The sequence below is a fragment of the Eucyclogobius newberryi genome, unplaced genomic scaffold, assembly GCF_026437365.1.
Source record: "Eucyclogobius newberryi isolate DKJ021-1_F unplaced genomic scaffold, fEucNew1.0.hap1 SCAF_52, whole genome shotgun sequence".
NCBI lineage: Eukaryota > Metazoa > Chordata > Actinopteri > Gobiiformes > Gobiidae > Eucyclogobius > Eucyclogobius newberryi.
Window position 1 is genome coordinate 10,202 of NW_027316190.1, and position 24,036 is coordinate 34,237.

The window sequence follows — 24,036 nt, forward strand, 5'->3', positions numbered from 1 at the left end:
ACCGAACCAGGACCGAACCAGGACCGGACCAGGACCGGACCAGGACCGAACCAGGACCGAACCAGGACCGGACCAGGACCGGACCAGGACCCGACCAGGACCGAACCAGGACCGAACCAGGACCGGACCAGGACCGGACCAGGACCCGACCAGGACCGAACCAGGACCGAACCAGGACCGGACCAGGACCGGACCAGGACCGGACCAGGACCGGACCAGGACCGAACCAGGACCGGACCAGGTCTAAACCAGTGTTAACAGTTTGTGAAGCACCAGTTGCGCTCGTTGAACTCCCTGTGGATTTATTCTGGACAGAATGCCGTGTGAACCTGATTAATAACATTATGACTCATTTATGATTCATGGTTAAACGTGTTCTCGCCGTTTCTCAGTTACGTCTGGGCGTGGCGTCCCCCAGCACACAGCCGCTCATCACATTCATGGTTTCGCTTTAGCCGTTAGCTCGTCCTCGCTCATCCGCATGCTATTAATAATTAAGTAAAGACACGCCTCCTGGTTGATCGTTTCTGTGGAGGGTCAACGGGGACCTCGTTACAAAGTCCGAGCGCTAATGAAAGAGCGCTAACGAAGAGAGATGATGCTAACGAGGAGCATAACGACCTCTGCGTCCAGATCGCGGCATTATATTTTTGCACGAGCGCCCAGAAAGAAAAGAAAAGTAACATGTTAGAGTTCTCTCGCTGTACCAATGCTCAAACAAGAAGAAGAAGAAGAAGAAGAAGAAGAAGAAGAAGAAGAAGAAGAAGAAGAAGAAGAAGAAGAAGAAGAAGAAGAAGAAGAAGAAGAAGGAGATGTCCTCTTCAAGTGAAAGGAGCTTTGAGGAGATGTTCCGGTGCTCCATCTGTCTGGAGGTCTCCATGTGGACACAACTTCTGCAAACGCTGCATCTGTGCGGCCTGGGCCCCTGAGGGGCCCTGCACATGTCCTCTGTGTAACAGCAGCTATGACAGAAGACCTAAGCTCAGAGTCAACTATTTGCTCTTGGAGATGGTCTCTCAGTTTAGGAGGTCCTCTCTGCCGCACATGGTGGAGGACATGAGGCTGAAGGTCCAGGAGATCCAGGGCTGTGTGGAGCTCAGTGACACAGAGGTCCACAGAGAGAGGGCTGTGGGGCTGCAGGTGGCCCGGGCTCTGTCTGAGCTGGAGAAACATCTCTCTGAAGTGTCTTCAAGATTAGAACTACTGAGAGTGAAGCAGTTTGTGGTGGAGGTCACTCTGGATCCAGACACTGCAGCTCCAAGGCTCGTTCTGTCTGAAGATCTCAAACAGGTTCATGACACTGATGTGAGGAAGAAGCTCCCAGATTCTCCTCTGAGGTTTGATCGATATGTTAATGTTCTGGGAAAGCAGAGTTTCTCCTCAGGCAGGTTTTACTTTGAGGTTCAGGTCAAAGGGAAAACAGACTGGGATTTAGGAGTGGCCCAAGAGTCCATCAACAGGAAGGGAGAGGTCTATCTGAATCCTACAAATGGATTCTGGTGCATCATGTTGAGAAACAAGGAGATGTACTTGGCTTGTACAGTTCCTTCTGTCCTTCTGCCTCTGCAGCGAGCTCCTCAGAAGGTCGGGGTGTTTGTGGACTATGGTGAGGGTCTGGTCTCCTTTTATGATGCAGATTCTGCAGATCTTCTCTTCTCCTTCAGCGGCTGCTGCTTCCGAGAGAAACTGTTTCCATTTTTCTGTCCCGGTTTAAATGCTGGAGGTTCAAACTCTGCTCCTCTGGTCCTCACTGCAGTGGAGACTTTCAGAGGTCAAAGTGACTAAGAACAAGAAGAAAAGTTCTGAACTTCAGTCAAATGTAACTGTGGATACTTTTCACTCCATTTTGGACTGAAAGTACAAAGTTCTTCTCTTTATTGTTTCAGTTCTTTTGAAATGTCCGACATGGTGACCTCCTGTGAGAGGGTTTTGGGTTCAAGTCAAACTAAATATTAACTAGTATAAAAATGTCTAAAATTGGGAAATGTATTTAAATTCTTCATCGTAATCAATAAATCTGATTCTTTAATAATTCTCAATGTGTGAAATTTTCTTAAAGTGAAACAGATGTTTTTTCTTTCTGCTCAGTTTTCTCTCTGAACATTTAACCTTTGACCTTTGACCAGGTCCTGGTCTAGTCCTGGTTTAGTCCTGGTTTAGACCTGGTTTATAACTGATATAGACCAGGTTTAGTCCACACAAACACGTACTTTCGGCCGGCGTTTGATTGCAATCGAGAATCCTCCCTGACATCGTGAACGTTCACCAAACATCACGACCTTCAACCCTCAGCACAGAACGTCATGTGATCTTAGGCCACGGCGTCATCTTGGCGCGCATCGGGAACGTTAGCGTGTGCGGCGACTAAAAGGTTCATTAAGGCTCGGCTCCAGCAAAAAGGATCACGTCCAATCAGTGATAAATCTGGGGAGGGAAGAGGAGGGACGAGGAAGAAGAGGAGGGATGAGGGGAGAGGAAGAGGAAGAGGGAAGAGGAAGAGGGACGAGGAAGAGGGACGAGGAAGAGGAAGAGGAAGAGGAAGAGGGAAGAGGAAGAGGAAGAAGAAGAGGGATGAGGGGAGAGGAAGAGGAAGAGGGAAGAGGAAGAGGGAAGAGGGAAGAGGAAGAGGGAAGAGGGAAGAGGGAAGAGGAAAAGAGGGACGAGGGGAGAGGAAGAGGGAAGAGGAAGAGGGAAGAGGAAAAGAGGGACGAGGGGAGAGGAAGAGGGAAGAGGAAGAGGGAAGAGGGAAGAGGGAAGAGGAAGAGGCAAGAGGAAGAGGAAGACCACGAGGACCCGGTCCAGGGAGACCACGAGGACCCGGTCCAGGGAGACCACGAGGACCCGGTCCAGGGAGACCACGAGGACCCGGTCCAGGGAGACCACGAGGACCCGGTCCAGGGAGACCACGAGGACCCGGTCCAGGGAGACCACGAGGACCTGGTCCAAGTCCCGGTCTGGTTATAATCCGGGTCTGGAGCAAAGCGGAGGCGACGGGCAGAACAGGGATCTTCAGGGTTCAGTTCAGAGCCATTACAACAAAGTCAAACAGGCTCTAAACACGAAGGCTCTGACCTGCTCCGACACCACAGGGGCCGGGAGGGCATCTGGACCTTCTGCTCTCAGCATCCTCCTGACTCAGTTTGGTGGGAGGGCCATCCATCCATCCATTTTCTACCGCTTGTTCCCTTTCGGGGTCGCGGGTGACTGGAGCCTATCCCAGTGACTTCGGGCCTTAGGCGGGGTACACCCTGGACAGTGGCCAACTCGTCACAGGGCCGGGCATCTGTCGGGCATTGGTGGGAGGGCATCTGTGGTAAATATTTATCACAGTTTCTCTTCCGTTAACTAGTAATTTGTGAAGAAATGTTGATAAGTTTAAAGTGACAGAAAGTGGAGCTGAATCCCTCTGTGATGTCATCAGTGTGATGTCATCAGTGTGATGTCATCAGTGTGATGTCATCAGTGTGATGTCATCAGTGTGCGACACATGGTTGGTCTAAATAAAGGTGTTTTATGGTCTTATTGTGTCAGATCAGAACTGTTGTTTGTTTATGTGGAGTTTGGCTCTTGTTTACAGTCTGGTTGCTATGGAAACAGCTGTGGAAACACCTCAAACCAGGAAGTACATTATAAATTTTACACAAACGGACAAAATGTTGAGTCAAATGTGAAATATAATTATATTTTTGTCCAAAGTGTTGTTTGATCATTATTTAAAGTAGGTGTGTCTTTTGTGTCGCTGTAGCTCCCGTGTTCTTCTACATGGAATAAACCAGGTCCAAACCAGGTCCAAACCAGGTCCAAACCAGGTCCAAACCAGGTCCAAACCAGGTCTAAACCAGGTCCAAACCAGGTCTAAACCAGGTCCAAACCAGGTCCAAACCAGGTCCAAACCAGGTCTAAACCAGGTCCAAAATAGGTCTAAACCAGGTCCAAACCAGGTCCAAACCAGGTCTAAACCAGGTCCAAACCAGGTCCAAACCAGGTCCAAACCAGGTCCAAACCAGGTCTAAACCAGGTCCAAACCAGGTCCAAACCAGGTCTAAACCAGGTCCAAACCAGGTCCAAACCAGGACTAAACCAGGTCTAAACCAGGTCCAAACCAGGACTAAACCAGGTCTAAACCAGGTCCAAACCAGGTCCAAACCAGGTCCAAACCAGGTCCAAACCAGGTCTAAACCAGGTCCAAACCAGGTCCAAACCAGGTCTAAACCAGGTCCAAACCAGGTCTAAACCAGGTCTAAACCAGGTCTAAACCAGGTCCAAACCAGGACTAAACCAGGTCTAAACCAGGTCCAAACCAGGACTAAACCAGGTCTAAACCAGGTCCAAACCAGGACTAAACCAGGTCTAAACCAGGTCCAAACCAGGACTAAACCAGGTCATTATAAAGATGAGCAAAAAGTACAGGTCCCAAAGCTCAAAGTGGAAATGACAAAAGTGATAAAGTCTGAACTGAGACGAGAGCAAGAGACAAAGATGAAACTCAAAAACCTTTTATCATATTTGTTTGAGAAAATATCATTCAAAAGACGGAGACTTTAGTCCTGTTTTAGATCTGTTTAAGACCTGGTTTAGTCCAGGGTTAGTGCAAATGTTCTTGGACTATCAGAGGTGGTTTAGACCCAGTTTAGACCCAGTTTAGTCCTGGTTTAGACCCAATTTCAATCCTATTTAGACCCAGGTTAGACCTGGTTTAGAGCCGGTTTAGTTCTGATTTAATCCTGGTTTATACGCAGTTTAGACCCAGTTTAGAACCGGTTTAGACCTGTTTTAGACCCGGTTTGGACTCGGTTAAGTAGTGTTTTATCTCTAATTTCTCTCATTCAAACAAAACTCTCCTTTTGCTTAAATCTAAAGTCTAGGCCCTCTGGGGCTCTCTGGGGCCCTCTCTGGGGCCCTCTCTGGGGCCCTCTCTGGGGAACCAAAATGGCGTCTGAAGGAGCCGTTATTTCCACAGAGATTCGGCTCAAACAGAGACAAAGTGAAGCAAGAACGAGAAACAAAAGACAAATGACTCGAGTCGTTTTAATCAAAGTGAAATTATGGGATAAATGAAGTCGAACGGCAAAGTCCAAATATTCAACATTTTCTGTCTTTGTTTAGATCAATTTAGATCTAGAGAAGTCTCATTTTAGAGTAAGTTTAGACCTCTTTTTTAGACCTGGTTTACTCCTGGTTTACTCCTGGTTTACTCCTGGTTTAGTCCTGGTTTAGTCCTGGTTTAGTCCTGGTTTAGAGCTGGTTTAGTCCTGGTTTAGTCCTGGTTTAGAGCTGGTTTAGAGCTGGTTTAGTCCTGGTTTAGTCCTGGTTTAGAGCTGGTTTAGTCCTGGTTTAGAGCTGGTTTAGTCCTGGTTTAGTCCTGGTTTAGAGCTGGTTTAGTCCTGGTTTAGACCTGGTTTAGTCCTGGTTTAGTCCTGGGTTAGTCCTGGTTTAGTCCTGGTTTAAAGCTGGTTTAGAACTGGTTTAGTCCTGGTTTAGTCCTGCGTTAGTCCTGGTTTAGACCTGGTTTAGTCCTGGTTTAGTCCTGGGTTAGTCCTGGTTTAGTCCTGGTTTAAAGCTGGTTTAGAGCTGGTTTAGAGCTGGTTTAGTCCTGGTTTAGTCCTGGGTTAGTCCTGGTTTAGACCTGGTTTAGTCCTGGTTTAGTCCTGGGTTAGTCCTGGTTTAGTCCTGGATTAAAGCTGGTTTAGTCCTGGTTTAGTTCTGGTTTAGTCCTGGTTTAGTTCTGGTTTAGTCCTGGTTTAGACCTGGTTTAGTCCTGGTTTAGTCCTGGGTTAGTCCTGGTTTAGTCCTGGATTAAAGCTGGTTTAGTCCTGGTTTAGTTCTGGTTTAGTCCTGGTTTAGTTCTGGTTTAGTCCTGGTTTAATCCTGGTTTAGTCCTGGGTTAGTCTTGCTTTCCCAGGGCCGTCCTCTCTTGTTTTAACCCAGGTTTGGTGCTCTGTTCGGGGGTTAATCCGGGCCTGTCTCTTGCTGCTCTGGTGCTGACGTTTGCCCCCAAATCAAAGCCTGTATCTGGGGTTCATCACTGGCCTTTGCCCCTGGAGCCTCCAGGGCTGTCGTCTGTCAGCGTAACCCAGGCTCGGTGCTCTGTTGTGGGGTTAATTCTGGGTCGCGGGCCGGTGCTGGTGCTGACGCTGTGTTTGTGTTTGTGTGAAGTGATGGATGCAGCTGACTCAGAACATGTCACGGAGCGTCTCCTACTTTCACCTCCTCAAACACGACTCCAACAAACCAGCAACAGCAAACAACACATGAGTTGGACTCTGTTTCTGTCCTGGTTTAGACCTGGTTTAGTCCTAGTTCAGACCTGGTTTAGACCTGGTTTAGTCCTGGTTTAGTCCTGGTTTAGTCCTGGTTTAGTCCTGGTTTAGACCTGGTTTAGTCCTGGTTTAGTCCTGGTTTAGACCTGGTTTAGACCTGGTTTAGTCCTGGTTTAGTCCTGGTTTAGTCCTGGTTTAGTCCTGGTTTAGACCTGGTTTAGTCCTGGTTTAGTCCTGGTTTAGTCCTGGTTTAGTCCTGGTGTAGTTTTGGTTTAGACTTGAAAAATAATGTAATAATGTTTTTTTTTTTCTGAAGCGACAAACAAAGATCCTCAATGAGCAGGGATGAGTCACTCTGATTTTCAGGTCTCGGAGAAAAAAACAAGTGGGAAAGAGGGAAGAGTTCTGCAGAAAAGAGAGAGAGAAAGACTGGTAGAAGAGGAAGAGAGAGAGGAGAGGAACGAGGGAGCGAGGAGAGGAACGAGGGAGCGAGGAGAGGAACGAGGGAGCGAGGAGAGGAACGAGGGAGCGAGGAGAGGAGAGGAACGAGGGAGCGAGGAGAGGAACGAGGGAGCGAGGAGAGGAGAGGAACGAGGGAGCGAGGAGAGGAGAGGAACGAGGGAGCGAGAAGAGGAACGAGGGAGCGAGGAGAGGAGAGGAACGAGGGAGCGAGGAGAGGAACGAGGGAGCGAGGAGAGGAGAGGAACAAGGGAGCGAGGAGAGGAGAGAAACGAGGGAGCGAGGAGAGGAGAGGAACGAGGGAGCGAGGAGAGGAACGAGGGAGCGAGGAGAGGAGAGGAACGAGGGAGCGAGGAGAGGAACGAGGGAGCGAGGAGAGGAACGAGGGAGCGAGGAGAGGAGAGGAACGAGGGGGCGAGGAGAGGAACGAGGGAGCGAGGAGAGGAACGAGGGAGCAAGGAGACGAGAAGAACGAGGGAGCGAGGAGACGAGAAGAACGAGGGAGCGAGGAGAGGAAAGAGGGAGCGAGGAGAGGAATGAGGGAGCGAGGAGAGGAACGAGGGAGCGAGGAGAGGAACGAGGGAGCGAGGAGAGGAACGAGGGAGCGAGGAGAGGAGAGGAACGAGGGAGCGAGGAGAGGAACGAGGGAGCGAGGAGAGGAGAGAAACGAGGGAGCGAGGAGAGGAGAGGAACGAGGGAGCGAGGAGAGGAACGAGGGAGCGAGGAGAGGAGAGGAACGAGGGAGCGAGGAGAGGAACGAGGGAGCGAGGAGAGGAACGAGGGAGCAAGGAGAGGAGAGGAACGAGGGAGCGAGGAGAGGAACGAGGGAGCGAGGAGAGGAACGAGGGAGCAAGGAGACGAGAAGAACGAGGGAGCGAGGAGACGAGAAGAACGAGGGAGCGAGGAGAGGAACGAGGGAGCGAGGAGAGGAACGAGGGAGCGAGGAGAGGAGAGGAACGAGGGAGCGAGGAGAGGGGAGGAACGAGGGAGCGAGGAGAGGAATGAGGGAGCGAGGAGAGGAGAGGAACGAGGGAGCGAGGAGAGGAGAGGAAAGAAGGGAGCGAGGAGAGGAGAGGAACGAAGGAGCGAGGAGAGGAACGAGGGAGCGAGGAGAGGAACGAGGGAGCGAGGAGAGGAGAGGAACGAGGGAGCGAGGAGAGGAGAGGAACGAGGGAGCGAGGAGAGGAACGAGGGAGCGAGGAGAGGAGAGGAACGAGGGAGCGAGGAGAGGAACGAGGGAGCGAGGAGAGGAACGAGGGAGCGAGGAGAGGAACGAGGGAGCGAGGAGAGGAGAGGAACGAGGGAGCGAGGAGAGGAACGAGGGAGCGAGGAGAGGAGAGGAACGAGGGAGCGAGGAGAGGAGAGGAACGAGGGAGCGAGGAGAGGAGAGGAACGAGGGAGCGAGGAGAGGAGAGGAACGAGGGAGCGAGGAGAGGAACGAGGGAGCGAGGAGAGGAACGAGGGAGCGAGGAGAGGAACGAGGGAGCGAGGAGAGGAACGAGGGAGCGAGGAGAGGAGAGGAACGAGGGAGCGAGGAGAGGAACGAGGGAGCGAGGAGAGGAGAGGAACGAGGGAGCGAGGAGAGGAGAGGAACGAGGGAGCGAGAAGAGGAACGAGGGAGCGAGGAGAGGAGAGGAACGAGGGAGCGAGGAGAGGAACGAGGGAGCGAGGAGAGGAGAGGAACAAGGGAGCGAGGAGAGGAGAGAAACGAGGGAGCGAGGAGAGGAGAGGAACGAGGGAGCGAGGAGAGGAACGAGGGAGCGAGGAGAGGAGAGGAACGAGGGAGCGAGGAGAGGAACGAGGGAGCGAGGAGAGGAGAGGAACGAGGGAGCGAGGAGAGGAACGAGGGAGCGAGGAGAGGAACGAGGGAGCAAGGAGACGAGAAGAACGAGGGAGCGAGGAGACGAGCGAGGAGAGGAACGAGGGAGCGAGGAGAGGAGAGAAACGAGGGAGCGAGGAGAGGAGAGGAACGAGGGAGCGAGGAGAGGAACGAGGGAGCGAGGAGAGGAGAGGAACGAGGGAGCGAGGAGAGGAACGAGGGAGCGAGGAGAGGAACGAGGGAGCAAGGAGAGGAGAGGAACGAGGGAGCGAGGAGAGGAACGAGGGAGCGAGGAGAGGAACGAGGGAGCAAGGAGACGAGAAGAACGAGGGAGCGAGGAGACGAGAAGAACGAGGGAGCGAGGAGAGGAACGAGGGAGCGAGGAGAGGAACGAGGGAGCGAGGAGAGGAGAGGAACGAGGGAGCGAGGAGAGGGGAGGAACGAGGGAGCGAGGAGAGGAATGAGGGAGCGAGGAGAGGAGAGGAACGAGGGAGCGAGGAGAGGAGAGGAAAGAAGGGAGCGAGGAGAGGAGAGGAACGAAGGAGCGAGGAGAGGAACGAGGGAGCGAGGAGAGGAACGAGGGAGCGAGGAGAGGAGAGGAACGAGGGAGCGAGGAGAGGAGAGGAACGAGGGAGCGAGGAGAGGAACGAGGGAGCGAGGAGAGGAGAGGAACGAGGGAGCGAGGAGAGGAACGAGGGAGCGAGGAGAGGAACGAGGGAGCGAGGAGAGGAACGAGGGAGCGAGGAGAGGAGAGGAACAAGGGAGCGAGGAGAGGAGAGAAACGAGGGAGCGAGGAGAGGAGAGGAACGAGGGAGCGAGGAGAGGAACGAGGGAGCGAGGAGAGGAGAGGAACGAGGGAGCGAGGAGAGGAACGAGGGAGCGAGGAGACGAGAAGAACGAGGGAGCGAGTAGAGGAACGAGGGAGCGAGGAGAGGAACGAGGGAGCGAGGAGAGGAGAGGAACGAGGGAGCGAGGAGAGGGGAGGAACGAGGGAGCGAGGAGAGGAACGAGGGAGCGAGGAGAGGAACGAGGGAGCGAGGAGAGGAGAGGAACGAGGGAGCGAGGAGAGGAGAGGAACGAGGGAGCGAGGAGAGGAGAGGAACGAAGGAGCGAGGAGAGGAACGAGGGAGCGAGGAGAGGAACGAGGGAGCGAGGAGAGGAGAGGAACGAGGGAGCGAGGAGAGGAGAGGAACGAGGGAGCGAGGAGAGGAACGAGGGAGCGAGGAGAGGAGAGGAACGAGGGAGCGAGGAGAGAAACGAGGGAGCGAGGAGAGGAGAGGAACGAGGGAGCGAGGAGAGGAACGAGGGAGCGAGGAGAGGAGAGGAACAAGGGAGCGAGGAGAGGAGAGAAACGAGGGAGCGAGGAGAGGAGAGGAACGAGGGAGCGAGGAGAGGAACGAGGGAGCGAGGAGAGGAGAGGAACGAGGGAGCGAGGAGAGGAACGAGGGAGCGAGGAGAGGAACGAGGGAGCGAGGAGAGGAGAGGAACGAGGGAGCGAGGAGAGGAACGAGGGAGCGAGGAGAGGAACGAGGGAGCGAGGAGAGGAACGAGGGAGCGAGGAGAGGAGAGGAACGAGGGAGCGAGGAGAGGAACGAGGGAGCGAGGAGAGGAACGAGGGAGCGAGGAGAGGAACGAGGGAGCGAGGAGAGGAGAGGAACGAGGGAGCGAGGAGAGGAACGAGGGAGCGAGGAGAGGAGAGGAACGAGGGAGCGAGGAGAGGAGAGGAACGAGGGAGCGAGAAGAGGAACGAGGGAGCGAGGAGAGGAGAGGAACGAGGGAGCGAGGAGAGGAACGAGGGAGCGAGGAGAGGAGAGGAACAAGGGAGCGAGGAGAGGAGAGAAACGAGGGAGCGAGGAGAGGAGAGGAACGAGGGAGCGAGGAGAGGAACGAGGGAGCGAGGAGAGGAGAGGAACGAGGGAGCGAGGAGAGGAACGAGGGAGCGAGGAGAGGAACGAGGGAGCGAGGAGAGGAGAGGAACGAGGGGGCGAGGAGAGGAACGAGGGGGCGAGGAGAGGAACGAGGGAGCGAGGAGAGGAACGAGGGAGCAAGGAGACGAGAAGAACGAGGGAGCGAGGAGACGAGAAGAACGAGGGAGCGAGGAGAGGAAAGAGGGAGCGAGGAGAGGAATGAGGGAGCGAGGAGAGGAACGAGGGAGCGAGGAGAGGAACGAGGGAGCGAGGAGAGGAACGAGGGAGCGAGGAGAGGAGAGGAACGAGGGAGCGAGGAGAGGAACGAGGGAGCGAGGAGAGGAGAGAAACGAGGGAGCGAGGAGAGGAGAGGAACGAGGGAGCGAGGAGAGGAACGAGGGAGCGAGGAGAGGAGAGGAACGAGGGAGCGAGGAGAGGAACGAGGGAGCGAGGAGAGGAACGAGGGAGCAAGGAGAGGAGAGGAACGAGGGAGCGAGGAGAGGAACGAGGGAGCGAGGAGAGGAACGAGGGAGCAAGGAGACGAGAAGAACGAGGGAGCGAGGAGACGAGAAGAACGAGGGAGCGAGGAGAGGAACGAGGGAGCGAGGAGAGGAACGAGGGAGCGAGGAGAGGAGAGGAACGAGGGAGCGAGGAGAGGGGAGGAACGAGGGAGCGAGGAGAGGAATGAGGGAGCGAGGAGAGGAGAGGAACGAGGGAGCGAGGAGAGGAGAGGAAAGAAGGGAGCGAGGAGAGGAGAGGAACGAAGGAGCGAGGAGAGGAACGAGGGAGCGAGGAGAGGAACGAGGGAGCGAGGAGAGGAGAGGAACGAGGGAGCGAGGAGAGGAGAGGAACGAGGGAGCGAGGAGAGGAACGAGGGAGCGAGGAGAGGAGAGGAACGAGGGAGCGAGGAGAGGAACGAGGGAGCGAGGAGAGGAACGAGGGAGCGAGGAGAGGAACGAGGGAGCGAGGAGAGGAGAGGAACGAGGGAGCGAGGAGAGGAAAGAGGGAGCGAGGAGAGGAGAGGAACGAGGGAGCGAGGAGAGGAGAGGAACGAGGGAGCGAGGAGAGGAGAGGAACGAGGGAGCGAGGAGAGGAGAGGAACGAGGGAGCGAGGAGAGGAACGAGGGAGCGAGGAGAGGAACGAGGGAGCGAGGAGAGGAACGAGGGAGCGAGGAGAGGAACGAGGGAGCGAGGAGAGGAGAGGAACGAGGGAGCGAGGAGAGGAACGAGGGAGCGAGGAGAGGAGAGGAACGAGGGAGCGAGGAGAGGAGAGGAACGAGGGAGCGAGAAGAGGAACGAGGGAGCGAGGAGAGGAGAGGAACGAGGGAGCGAGGAGAGGAACGAGGGAGCGAGGAGAGGAGAGGAACAAGGGAGCGAGGAGAGGAGAGAAACGAGGGAGCGAGGAGAGGAGAGGAACGAGGGAGCGAGGAGAGGAACGAGGGAGCGAGGAGAGGAGAGGAACGAGGGAGCGAGGAGAGGAACGAGGGAGCGAGGAGAGGAGAGGAACGAGGGAGCGAGGAGAGGAACGAGGGAGCGAGGAGAGGAACGAGGGAGCAAGGAGACGAGAAGAACGAGGGAGCGAGGAGACGAGCGAGGAGAGGAACGAGGGAGCGAGGAGAGGAGAGAAACGAGGGAGCGAGGAGAGGAGAGGAACGAGGGAGCGAGGAGAGGAACGAGGGAGCGAGGAGAGGAGAGGAACGAGGGAGCGAGGAGAGGAACGAGGGAGCGAGGAGAGGAACGAGGGAGCAAGGAGAGGAGAGGAACGAGGGAGCGAGGAGAGGAACGAGGGAGCGAGGAGAGGAACGAGGGAGCAAGGAGACGAGAAGAACGAGGGAGCGAGGAGACGAGAAGAACGAGGGAGCGAGGAGAGGAACGAGGGAGCGAGGAGAGGAACGAGGGAGCGAGGAGAGGAGAGGAACGAGGGAGCGAGGAGAGGGGAGGAACGAGGGAGCGAGGAGAGGAATGAGGGAGCGAGGAGAGGAGAGGAACGAGGGAGCGAGGAGAGGAGAGGAAAGAAGGGAGCGAGGAGAGGAGAGGAACGAAGGAGCGAGGAGAGGAACGAGGGAGCGAGGAGAGGAACGAGGGAGCGAGGAGAGGAGAGGAACGAGGGAGCGAGGAGAGGAGAGGAACGAGGGAGCGAGGAGAGGAACGAGGGAGCGAGGAGAGGAGAGGAACGAGGGAGCGAGGAGAGGAACGAGGGAGCGAGGAGAGGAACGAGGGAGCGAGGAGAGGAACGAGGGAGCGAGGAGAGGAGAGGAACAAGGGAGCGAGGAGAGGAGAGAAACGAGGGAGCGAGGAGAGGAGAGGAACGAGGGAGCGAGGAGAGGAACGAGGGAGCGAGGAGAGGAGAGGAACGAGGGAGCGAGGAGAGGAACGAGGGAGCGAGGAGACGAGAAGAACGAGGGAGCGAGTAGAGGAACGAGGGAGCGAGGAGAGGAACGAGGGAGCGAGGAGAGGAGAGGAACGAGGGAGCGAGGAGAGGGGAGGAACGAGGGAGCGAGGAGAGGAACGAGGGAGCGAGGAGAGGAACGAGGGAGCGAGGAGAGGAGAGGAACGAGGGAGCGAGGAGAGGAGAGGAACGAGGGAGCGAGGAGAGGAGAGGAACGAAGGAGCGAGGAGAGGAACGAGGGAGCGAGGAGAGGAACGAGGGAGCGAGGAGAGGAGAGGAACGAGGGAGCGAGGAGAGGAGAGGAACGAGGGAGCGAGGAGAGGAACGAGGGAGCGAGGAGAGGAGAGGAACGAGGGAGCGAGGAGAGAAACGAGGGAGCGAGGAGAGGAGAGGAACGAGGGAGCGAGGAGAGGAACGAGGGAGCGAGGAGAGGAGAGGAACAAGGGAGCGAGGAGAGGAGAGAAACGAGGGAGCGAGGAGAGGAGAGGAACGAGGGAGCGAGGAGAGGAACGAGGGAGCGAGGAGAGGAGAGGAACGAGGGAGCGAGGAGAGGAACGAGGGAGCGAGGAGAGGAACGAGGGAGCGAGGAGAGGAGAGGAACGAGGGAGCGAGGAGAGGAACGAGGGAGCGAGGAGAGGAACGAGGGAGCGAGGAGACGAGAAGAACGAGGGAGCGAGGAGACGAGAAGAACGAGGAGCGAGGAGAGGAACGAGGGAGCGAGGAGAGGAGAGGAACAAGGGAGCGAGGAGAGGAACGAGGGAGCGAGGAGAGGAACGAGGGAGCGAGGAGAGGAGAGGAACGAGGGAGCGAGGAGAGGGGAGGAACGAGGGAGCGAGGAGAGGAATGAGGGAGCGAGGAGAGGAACGAGGGAGCGAGGAGAGGAATGAGGGAGCGAGGAGAGGAATGAGGGAGCGAGGAGAGGAGAGGAATGAGGGAGCGAGGAGAGGAGAGGAACGAGGGAGCGAGGAGAGGAGAGGAACGAGGGAGCGAGGAGAGGAGAGGAACGAGGGAGCGAGGAGAGGAATGAGGGAGCGAGGAGAGGAACGAGGGAGCGAGGAGAGGAACGAGGGCGCGAGGAGAGGAACGAGGGAGCGAGGAGACGAGAAGAACGAGGGAGCGAGGAGACGAGAAGAACGAGGGAGCGAGGAGAGGAGAGGAACGAGGGAGCGAGGAGAGGAGAGGAACGAGGGAGCGAGGAGAGGAACGAGGGAGCGAGGAGAGGAACGAGGGAGCGAGGAGAGGAGAGGAACGAGGGAGCGAGGACACAAGAAGAACGAGGGAGCGAGGAGAGGAACGAGGGAGCGAGGAGAGGGGAGGAACGAGGGAGCGAGGAGAGGAGAGGAACGAGGGAGCGAGGAGAGGAACGAGGGAGCGAGGAGACGAGAAGAACGAGGGAGCGAGGAGAGGAGAGGAACGAGGGAGCGAGGAGAGGAACGAGGGAGCGAGGAGAGGAGAGGAACGAGGGAGCGAGGAGAGGAGAGGAACGAGGGAGAGAGGAGAGGAACGAGTGAGCGAGGAGAGGAGAGGAACGAGGGAGCGAGGAGAGGAGAGGAACGAGGGAGCGAGGAGACGAGAAGAGGAACGAGGGAGCGAGGAGAGGAACGAGGGAGCAAGGAGAGGAGAGGAACGAGGGAGCGAGGAGAGGAACGAGGGAGCGAGGAGAGGAGAGGAACGAGGGAGCGAGGAGAGGAGAGGAACGAGGGAACAAGGAGAGGAACGAGGGAGCGAGGGAGCGAGGAGAGGAGAGGAACGAGGGAGCGAGGAGACGAGAAGAGGAACGAGGGAGCGAGGAGAGGAGAGGAACGAGGGAGCGAGGAGAGGAACGAGGGAGCGAGGAGAGGAACAAGGGAGCGAGGAGAGGAGAGAAACGAGGGAGCGAGGAGAGGAGAGGAACGAGGGAGCGAGGAGAGGAACGAGGGAGCGAGGAGAGGAGAGGAACGAGGGAGCGAGGAGAGGAACGAGGGAGCGAGGAGAGGAACGAGGGAGCGAAGAGAGGAACGAGGGAGCGAGGAGAGGAGAGGAACGAGGGAGCGAAACGAGGGAGCGAGGAGAGGAACGAGGGAGCGAGGAGACGAGAGGAACGAGGGAGCGAGGAGAGGAACGAGGGAGCAAGGAGAGGAGAGGAACGAGGGAGCGAGGAGACGAGAGGAACGAGGGAGCGAGGAGAGGAACGAGGGAGCGAGGAGAGGAACGAGGGAGCGAGGAGAGGAGAGGAACGAGGGAGCGAGGACACAAGAAGAACGAGGGAGCGAGGAGAGGAACGAGGGAGCGAGGAGAGGGGAGGAACGAGGGAGCGAGGAGAGGAGCGGAACGAGGGAGCGAGGAGAGGAACGAGGGAGCGAGGAGACGAGAAGAACGAGGGAGCGAGGAGAGGAGAGGAACGAGGGAGCGAGGAGAGGAACGAGGGAGAGAGGAGAGGAGAGGAACGAGGGAGCGAGGAGACGAGAGGAGGAACGAGGGAGCGAGGAGAGGAACGAGGGAGCGAGGAGAGGAGAGGAGAGGAACGAGGGAGCGAGGAGAGGAACGAGGGAACAAGGAGAGGAAAGAGGGAGCGAGGGAGCGAGGAGAGGAGAGGAACGAGGGAGCGAGGAGAGGAACGAGGGAGCGAGGAGAGGAGAGGAACAAGGGAGCGAGGAGAGGAGAGAAACGAGGGAGCGAGGAGAGGAGAGGAACGAGGGAGCGAGGAGAGGAACGAGGGAGCGAGGAGAGGAGAGGAACGAGGGAGCGAGGAGAGGAACGAGGGAGCGAGGAGAGGAACGAGGGAGCGAAGAGAGGAACGAGGGAGCGAGGAGAGGAGAGGAACGAGGGAGCGAGGAGAGGAACGAGGGAGCGAGGAGAGGAACGAGGGAGCGAAGAGAGGAACGAGGGAGCGAGGAGAGGAGAGGAACGAGGGAGCGAAACGAGGGAGCGAGGAGAGGAACGAGGGAGCGAGGAGACGAGAGGAACGAGGGAGCGAGGAGAGGAACGAGGGAGCAAGGAGAGGAGAGGAACGAGGGAGCGAGGAGACGAGAGGAACGAGGGAGCGAGGAGAAGAACGAGGGAGCGAGGAGATGAGAAGAACGAGGGAGCGAGGAGAGGAGAGGAACGAGGGAGCGAGGAGAGGAACGAGGGAGCGAGGAGAGGAGAGGAACCAGGGAGCGAGGAGAGGAACGAGGGAGCGAGGAGACGAGAAGAACGAGGGAGCGAGGAGACGAGAAGAACGAGGGAGCGAGGAGAGGAGAGGAACGAGGGAGCGAGGAGAGGAGAGGAACGAGGGAGCGAGGAGAGGAACGAGGGAGCGAGGAGAGGAACGAGGGAGCGAGGAGAGGAGAGGAACGAGGGAGCGAGGACACAAGAAGAACGAGGGAGCGAGGAGAGGAACGAGGGAGCGAGGAGAGGGGAGGAACGAGGGAGCGAGGAGAGGAGAGGAACGAGGGAGCGAGGAGAGGAACGAGGGAGCGAGGAGACGAGAAGAACGAGGGAGCGAGGAGAGGAGAGGAACGAGGGAGCGAGGAGAGGAACGAGGGAGAGAGGAGAGGAGAGGAACGAGGGAGCGAGGAGACGAGAAGAGGAACGAGGGAGCGAGGAGAGGAACGAGGGAGCGAGGAGAGGAGAGGAACGAGGGAGCGAGGAGAGGAACGAGGGAGCGAGGAGAGGAGAGGAACGAGGGAGCGAGGAGAGGAGAGGAACGAGGGAGAGAGGAGAGGAACGAGGGAGCGAGGAAGGAACGAGGGAGCGAGGAGAGGAGAGGAACGAGGGAGAGAGGAGAGGAGAGGAACGAGGGAGCGAGGAGAGGAAGGAGGGAGCGAGGAGAGGAGAGGAACGAGGGAGCGAGGAGAGGAACGAGGGAGCGAGAAGAGGGGAGGAACGAGGGAGCGAGGAGAGGAGAGGAACGAGGGAGCGAGGAGAGGAACGAGGGAGCGAGGAGACGAGAAGAACGAGGGAGCGAGGAGAGGAGAGGAACGAGGGAGCGAGGAGAGGAGAGGAACGAGGGAGCGAGGAGAGGAACGAGGGAGCGAGGAGAGGAACGAGGGAGAGAGGAGAGGAGAGGAACGAGGGAGCGAGGAGACGAGAAGAGGAACGAGGGAGCGAGGAGAGGAACGAGGGAGCGAGGAGAGGAGAGGAACGAGGGAGAGAGGAGAGGAACGAGGGAGCGAGGAGAGGAACGAGGGAGCGAGGAGAGGAACGAGGGAGCGAGGAGAGGAACGAGGGAGCGAGGAGAGGAGAGGAACGAGGGAGCGAGGAGACGAGAAGAGGAACGAGGGAGCGAGGAGAGGAGAGGAACGAGGGAGCGAGGAGAGGAGAGGAACGAGGGAGCAAGGAGAGGAACGAGGGAGCGAGGAGAGGAGAGGAACGAGGGAGCGAGGAGACGAGAAGAGGAACGAGGGAGCGAGGAGAGGAACGAGGGAGCGAGGAGAGGAACGAGGGAGCGAGGAGAGGAGAGGAACGAGGGAGAGAGGAGAGGAACGAGGGAGCGTGGAGAGGAACGAGGGAGAGAGGAGAGGAACGAGGGAGCGAGGAGAGGAACGAGGGAGCGAGGAGAGGAGAGGAACGAGGGAGCGAGGAGAGGAGAGGAACGAGGGAGCGAGGAGAGGAGAGGAACGAGGGAGCGAGGAGAGGAACGAGGGAGCGAGGAGAGGAGAGGAACGAGGGAGCGAGGAGAGGAACGAGGGAGCGAGGAGAGGAACGAGGGAGAGAGGAGAGGAGAGGAACGAGGGAGCGAGGAGACGAGAAGAGGAACGAGGGAGCGAGGAGAGGAACGAGGGAGCGAGGAGAGGAGAGGAGAGGAACGAGGGAGCGAGGAGAGGAACGAGGGAGCGAGGAGAGGAGAGGAACGAGGGAGCGAGGAGAGGAGAGGAACGAGGGAGAGAGGAGAGGAACGAGGGAGCGAGGAGAGGAACGAGGGAGAGAGGAGAGGAACGAGGGAGCGAGGAGAGGAGAGGAACGAGGGAGCGAGGAGACGAGAAGAGGAACGAGGGAGCGAGGAGAGGAACGAGGGAGCAAGGAGAGGAGAGGAACGAGGGAGCGAGGAGAGGAACGAGGGAGCGAGGAGAGGAGAGGAACGAGGGAGCGAGGAGAGGAGAGGAACGAGGGAACAAGGAGAGGAACGAGGGAGCGAGGGAGCGAGGAGAGGAGAGGAACGAGGGAGCGAGGAGACGAGAAGAGGAACGAGGGAGCGAGGAGAGGAGAGGAACGAGGGAGCGAGGAGAGGAACGAGGGAGCGAGGAGAGGAACGAGGGAGCGAGGAGACGAGAAGAACGAGGGAGCGAGGAGAGGAGAGGAACGAGGGAGCGAGGAGAGGAACGAGGGAGCGAGGAGAGGAGAGGAACGAGGGAGCGAGGAGAGGAACGAGGGAGCGAGGAGAGGAACGAGGGAGCGAGGAGAGGAGAGGAACGAGGGAGCGAGGAGAGGAACGAGGGAGCGAGGAGAGGAGAGGAACAAGGGAGCGAGGAGAGGAACGAGGGAGCGAGGAGAGGAACGAGGGAGCGAAGAGAGGAACGAGGGAGCGAGGAGAGGAGAGGAACGAGGGAGCGAAACGAGGGAGCGAGGAGAGGAACGAGGGAGCGAGGAGACGAGAGGAACGAGGGAGCGAGGAGAGGAACGAGGGAGCAAGGAGAGGAGAGGAACGAGGGAGCGAGGAGACGAGAGGAACGAGGGAGCGAGGAGAGGAACGAGGGAGCGAGGAGAGGAACGAGGGAGCGAGGAGAGGAACGAGGGAGCGAGGAGAGGAGAGGAACGAGGGAGCGAGGAGAGGAAGGAGGGAGCGAGGAGAGGAGAGGAACGAGGGAGCGAGGAGAGGAACGAGGGAGCGAGGAGAGGGGAGGAACGAGGGAGCGAGGAGAGGAGAGGAACGAGGGAGCGAGGAGAGGAACGAGGGAGCGAGGAGACGAGAAGAACGAGGGAGCGAGGAGAGGAGAGGAACGAGGGAGCGAGGAGAGGAACGAGGGAGCGAGGAGAGGAGAGGAACGAGGGAGCGAGGAGAGGAACGAGGGAGCGAGGAGAGGGGAGGAACGAGGGAGCGAGGAGAGGAACGAGGGAGCGAGGAGAGGAACGAGGGAGCGAGGAGAGGAACGAGGGAGCGAGGAGAGGAGAGGAACGAGGGAGCGAGGAGAGGAAGGAGGAGCGAGGAGAGGAGAGGAACGAGGGAGCGAGGAGAGGAACGAGGGAGCGAGGAGAGGGGAGGAACGAGGGAGCGAGGAGAGGAGAGGAACGAGGGAGCGAGGAGAGGAACGAGGGAGCGAGGAGACGAGAAGAACGAGGGAGCGAGGAGAGGAGAGGAACGAGGGAGCGAGGAGAGGAGAGGAACGAGGGAGCGAGGAGAGGAACGAGGGAGCGAGGAGAGGAACGAGGGAGAGAGGAGAGGAGAGGAACGAGGGAGCGAGGAGACGAGAAGAGGAACGAGGGAGCGAGGAGAGGAACGAGGGAGCGAGGAGAGGAGAGGAACGAGGGAGCGAGGAGAGGAGAGGAACGAGGGAGCAAGGAGAGGAACGAGGGAGCGAGGAGAGGAGAGGAACGAGGGAGCGAGGAGACGAGAAGAGGAACGAGGGAGCGAGGAGAGGAACGAGGGAGCGAGGAGAGGAACGAGGGAGCGAGGAGAGGAGAGGAACGAGGGAGAGAGGAGAGGAACGAGGGAGCGTGGAGAGGAACGAGGGAGAGAGGAGAGGAACGAGGGAGCGAGGAGAGGAACGAGGGAGCGAGGAGAGGAGAGGAACGAGGGAGCGAGGAGAGGAGAGGAACGAGGGAGCGAGGAGAGGAGAGGAACGAGGGAGCGAGGAGAGGAACGAGGGAGCGAGGAGAGGAGAGGAACGAGGGAGCGAGGAGAGGAACGAGGGAGCGAGGAGAGGAACGAGGGAGAGAGGAGAGGAGAGGAACGAGGGAGCGAGGAGACGAGAAGAGGAACGAGGGAGCGAGGAGAGGAACGAGGGAGCGAGGAGAGGAGAGGAGAGGAACGAGGGAGCGAGGAGAGGAACGAGGGAGCGAGGAGAGGAACGAGGGAGCGAGGAGAGGAGAGGAACGAGGGAGCGAGGAGAGGAGAGGAACGAGGGAGAGAGGAGAGGAACGAGGGAGCGAGGAGAGGAACGAGGGAGAGAGGAGAGGAACGAGGGAGCGAGGAGAGGAGAGGAACGAGGGAGCGAGGAGACGAGAAGAGGAACGAGGGAGCGAGGAGAGGAACGAGGGAGCAAGGAGAGGAGAGGAACGAGGGAGCGAGGAGAGGAACGAGGGAGCGAGGAGAGGAACGAGGGAGCGAGGAGAGGAGAGGAACGAGGGAACAAGGAGAGGAACGAGGGAGCGAGGGAGCGAGGAGAGGAGAGGAACGAGGGAGCGAGGAGACGAGAAGAGGAACGAGGGAGCGAGGAGAGGAGAGGAACGAGGGAGCGAGGAGAGGAACGAGGGAGCGAGGAGAGGAGAGGAACGAGGGAGCGAGGAGAGGAACGAGGGAGCGAGGAGAGGAGAGGAACGAGGGAGCGAGGAGAGGAGAGAAACGAGGGAGCGAGGAGAGGAGAGGAACGAGGGAGCGAGGAGAGGAACGAGGGAGCGAGGAGAGGAGAGGAACGAGGGAGCGAGGAGAGGAACGAGGGAGCGAGGAGAGGAACGAGGGAGCGAAGAGAGGAACGAGGGAGCGAGGAGAGGAGAGGAACGAGGGAGCGAAACGAGGGAGCGAGGAGAGGAACGATGGAGCGAGGAGAGGAACGAGGGAGCGAGGAGACGAGAAGAGGAACGAGGGAGCGAGGAGAGGAACGAGGGAGCGAGGAGAGGAGAGGAGAGGAACGAGGGAGCGAGGAGAGGAACGAGGGAGCGAGGAGAGGAGAGGAACGAGGGAGCGAGGAGAGGAGAGGAACGAGGGAGAGAGGAGAGGAACGAGGGAGCGAGGAGAGGAACGAGGGAGAGAGGAGAGGAACGAGGGAGCGAGGAGAGGAGAGGAACGAGGGAGCGAGGAGACGAGAAGAGGAACGAGGGAGCGAGGAGAGGAACGAGGGAGCAAGGAGAGGAGAGGAACGAGGGAGCGAGGAGAGGAACGAGGGAGCGAGGAGAGGAACGAGGGAGCGAGGAGAGGAGAGGAACGAGGGAACAAGGAGAGGAACGAGGGAGCGAGGGAGCGAGGAGAGGAGAGGAACGAGGGAGCGAGGAGACGAGAAGAGGAACGAGGGAGCGAGGAGAGGAGAGGAACGAGGGAGCGAGGAGAGGAACGAGGGAGCGAGGAGAGGAGAGGAACGAGGGAGCGAGGAGAGGAACGAGGGAGCGAGGAGAGGAGAGGAACGAGGGAGCGAGGAGAGGAGAGAAACGAGGGAGCGAGGAGAGGAGAGGAACGAGGGAGCGAGGAGAGGAACGAGGGAGCGAGGAGAGGAGAGGAACGAGGGAGCGAGGAGAGGAACGAGGGAGCGAGGAGAGGAACGAGGGAGCGAAGAGAGGAACGAGGGAGCGAGGAGAGGAGAGGAACGAGGGAGCGAAACGAGGGAGCGAGGAGAGGAACGATGGAGCGAGGAGAGGAACGAGGGAGCGAGGAGACGAGAAGAACGAGCGAGCGAGGAGACGAGAAGAACGAGGGAGCGAGGAGAGGAACGAGGGAGCGAGGAGAGGAGAGGAACGAGGGAGCGTGGAGAGGAACGAGGGAGCGAGGAGAGGAACGAGGGAGCGAGGAGAGGAGAGGAACGAGGGAGCGAGGAGAGGGGAGGAACGAGGGAGCGAGGAGAGGAATGAGGGAGCGAGGAGAGGAACGAGGGAGCGAGGAGAGGAATGAGGGAGCGAGGAGAGGAATGAGGGAGCGAGGAGAGGAGAGGAATGAGGGAGCGAGGAGAGGAGAGGAACGAGGGAGCGAGGAGAGGAACGAGGGAGCGAGGAGAGGAATGAGGGAGCGAGGAGAGGAACGAGGGAGCGAGGAGAGGAACGAGGGCGTGAGGAGAGGAACGAGGGAGCGAGGAGAGGAGAGGAACGAGGGAGCGAGGAGAGGAGAGGAACGAGGGAGCGAGGAGAGGAGAGGAACGAGGGAGCGAGAGGACGAGAAGAACGAGGGAGCGAGGAGAGGAATGAGGGAGCGAGGAGAGGAACGAGGGAGTGAGGAGAGGAACGAGGGCGCGAGGAGAGGAACGAGGGAGCGAGGAGACGAGAAGAACGAGGGAGCGAGGAGACGAGAAGAACGAGGGAGCGAGGAGAGGAGAGGAACGAGGGAGCGAGGAGAGGAGAGGAACGAGGGAGCGAGGAGAGGAACGAGGGAGCGAGGACACGAGAAGAACGAGGGAGCGAGGAGAGGAACGAGGGAGCGAGGAGACGAGAGGAACGAGGGAGCGAGGAGAGGAACGAGGGAGCGAGGAGAGGAACGAGGGAGCGAGGAGACGAGAAGAACGAGGGAGCGAGGAGAGGAGAGGAACGAGGGAGCGAGGAGAGGAACGAGGGAGCGAGGAGAGGAGAGGAACGAGGGAGCGAGGAGAGGAACGAGGGAGCGAGGAGAGGGGAGGAACGAGGGAGCGAGGAGAGGAGAGGAACGAGGGAGCGAGGAGAGGAACGAGGGAGCGAGGAGACGAGAAGAACGAGGGAGCGAGGAGAGGAGAGGAACGAGGGAGCGAGGAGAGGAACGAGGGTGAGAGGAGAAGAGAGGAACGAGGGAGCGAGGAGACGAGAAGAGGAACGAGGGAGCGAGGAGAGGAACGAGGGAGCGAGGAGAGGAGAGGAACGAGGGAGCGAGGAGAGGAACAAGGGAGCGAGGAGAGGAGAGGAACGAGGGAGCGAGGAGAGGAGAGGAACGAGGGAGAGAGGAGAGGAACGAGGGAGCGAGGGGAGGAACGAGGGAGCGAGGAGAGGAGAGGAACGAGGGAGCGAGGAGAGGAGAGGAACGAGGGAGCGAGGAGACGAGAAGAGGAACGAGGGAGCGAGGAGAGGAACGAGGGAGCAAGGAGAGGAGAGGAACGAGGGAGCGAGGAGAGGAGAGGAACGAGGGAGCAAGGAGAGGAACGAGGGAGCGAGGAGAGGAGAGGAACGAGGGAGCGAGGAGACGAGAAGAGGAACGAGGGAGCGAGGAGAGGAACGAGGGAGCGAGGAGAGGAGAGGAACGAGGGAGCGAGGAGAGGAACGAGGGAGCGAGGAGAGGAGAGGAACGAGGGAGCGAGGAGAGGAACGAGGGAGAGAGGAGAGGAACGAGGGAGCGAGGAGAGGAACGAGGGAGAGAGGAGAGGAACGAGGGAGCGAGGAGAGGAACGAGGGAGCGAGGAGAGGAGAGGAACGAGGGAGCGAGGAGAGGAACGAGGGAGCGAGGAGAGGAACGAGGGAGCGAGGAGAGGAGAGGAACGAGGGAGCGAGGAGAGGAGAGGAACGAGGGAGCGAGGAGAGGAGAGGAACGAGGGAGCGAGGAGAGGAACGAGGGAGCGAGGAGAGGAGAGGAACGAGGGAGCGAGGAGAGGAGAGGAACGAGGGAGCGAGGAGAGGAACGAGGGAGCGAGGAGAGGAACGAGGGAGCGAGGAGAGGAGAGGAACGAGGGAGCGAGGAGAGGAGAGGAACGAGGGAGCGAGGAGAGGAACGAGGGAGCGAGGAGACGAGAAGAACGAGGGAGCGAGGAGAGGAACGAGGGAGCGAGGAGAGGAGAGGAACGAGGGAGCGAGGAGAGGAGAGGAACGAGGGAGCGAGGAGAGGAACGAGGGAGCGAGGAGAGGAACGAGGGAGCAAGGAGAGGAGAGGAACGAGGGAGCGAAGAGAGGAACGAGGGAGCGAGGAGAGGAGAGGAACGAGGGAGCGAGGAGAGGAGAGGAACGAGGGAGCGAGGAGAGGAACGAGGGAGAGAGGAGAGGAACGAGGGAGCGAGGAGAGGAACGAGGGAGAGAGGAGAGGAACGAGGGAGCGAGGAGAGGAACGAGGGAGCGAGGAGAGGAGAGGAACGAGGGAGCGAGGAGAGGAACGAGGGAGCGAGGAGAGGAACGAGGGAGCGAGGAGAGGAGAGGAACGAGGGAGCGAGGAGAGGAGAGGAACGAGGGAGCGAGGAGAGGAGAGGAACGAGGGAGCGAGGAGAGGAACGAGGGAGCGAGGAGAGGAGAGGAACGAGGGAGCGAGGAGAGGAGAGGAACGAGGGAGCGAGGAGAGGAACGAGGGAGCGAGGAGAGGAACGAGGGAGCGAGGAGAGGAGAGGAACGAGGGAGCGAGGAGAGGAGAGGAACGAGGGAGCGAGGAGAGGAACGAGGGAGCGAGGAGACGAGAAGAACGAGGGAGCGAGGAGAGGAACGAGGGAGCGAGGAGAG

General features: G+C 59.0%; 1 pseudogene; it reads left to right on the forward strand.

Moving 5' to 3' along the window:
• Nucleotides 1-1,008: 1,008 nt before the first annotated feature.
• On the forward strand, nt 1,009-1,895 carry LOC140383513 (E3 ubiquitin-protein ligase TRIM21 pseudogene; annotated as a pseudogene).
• Nucleotides 1,896-24,036: the final 22,141 nt, after the last annotated feature.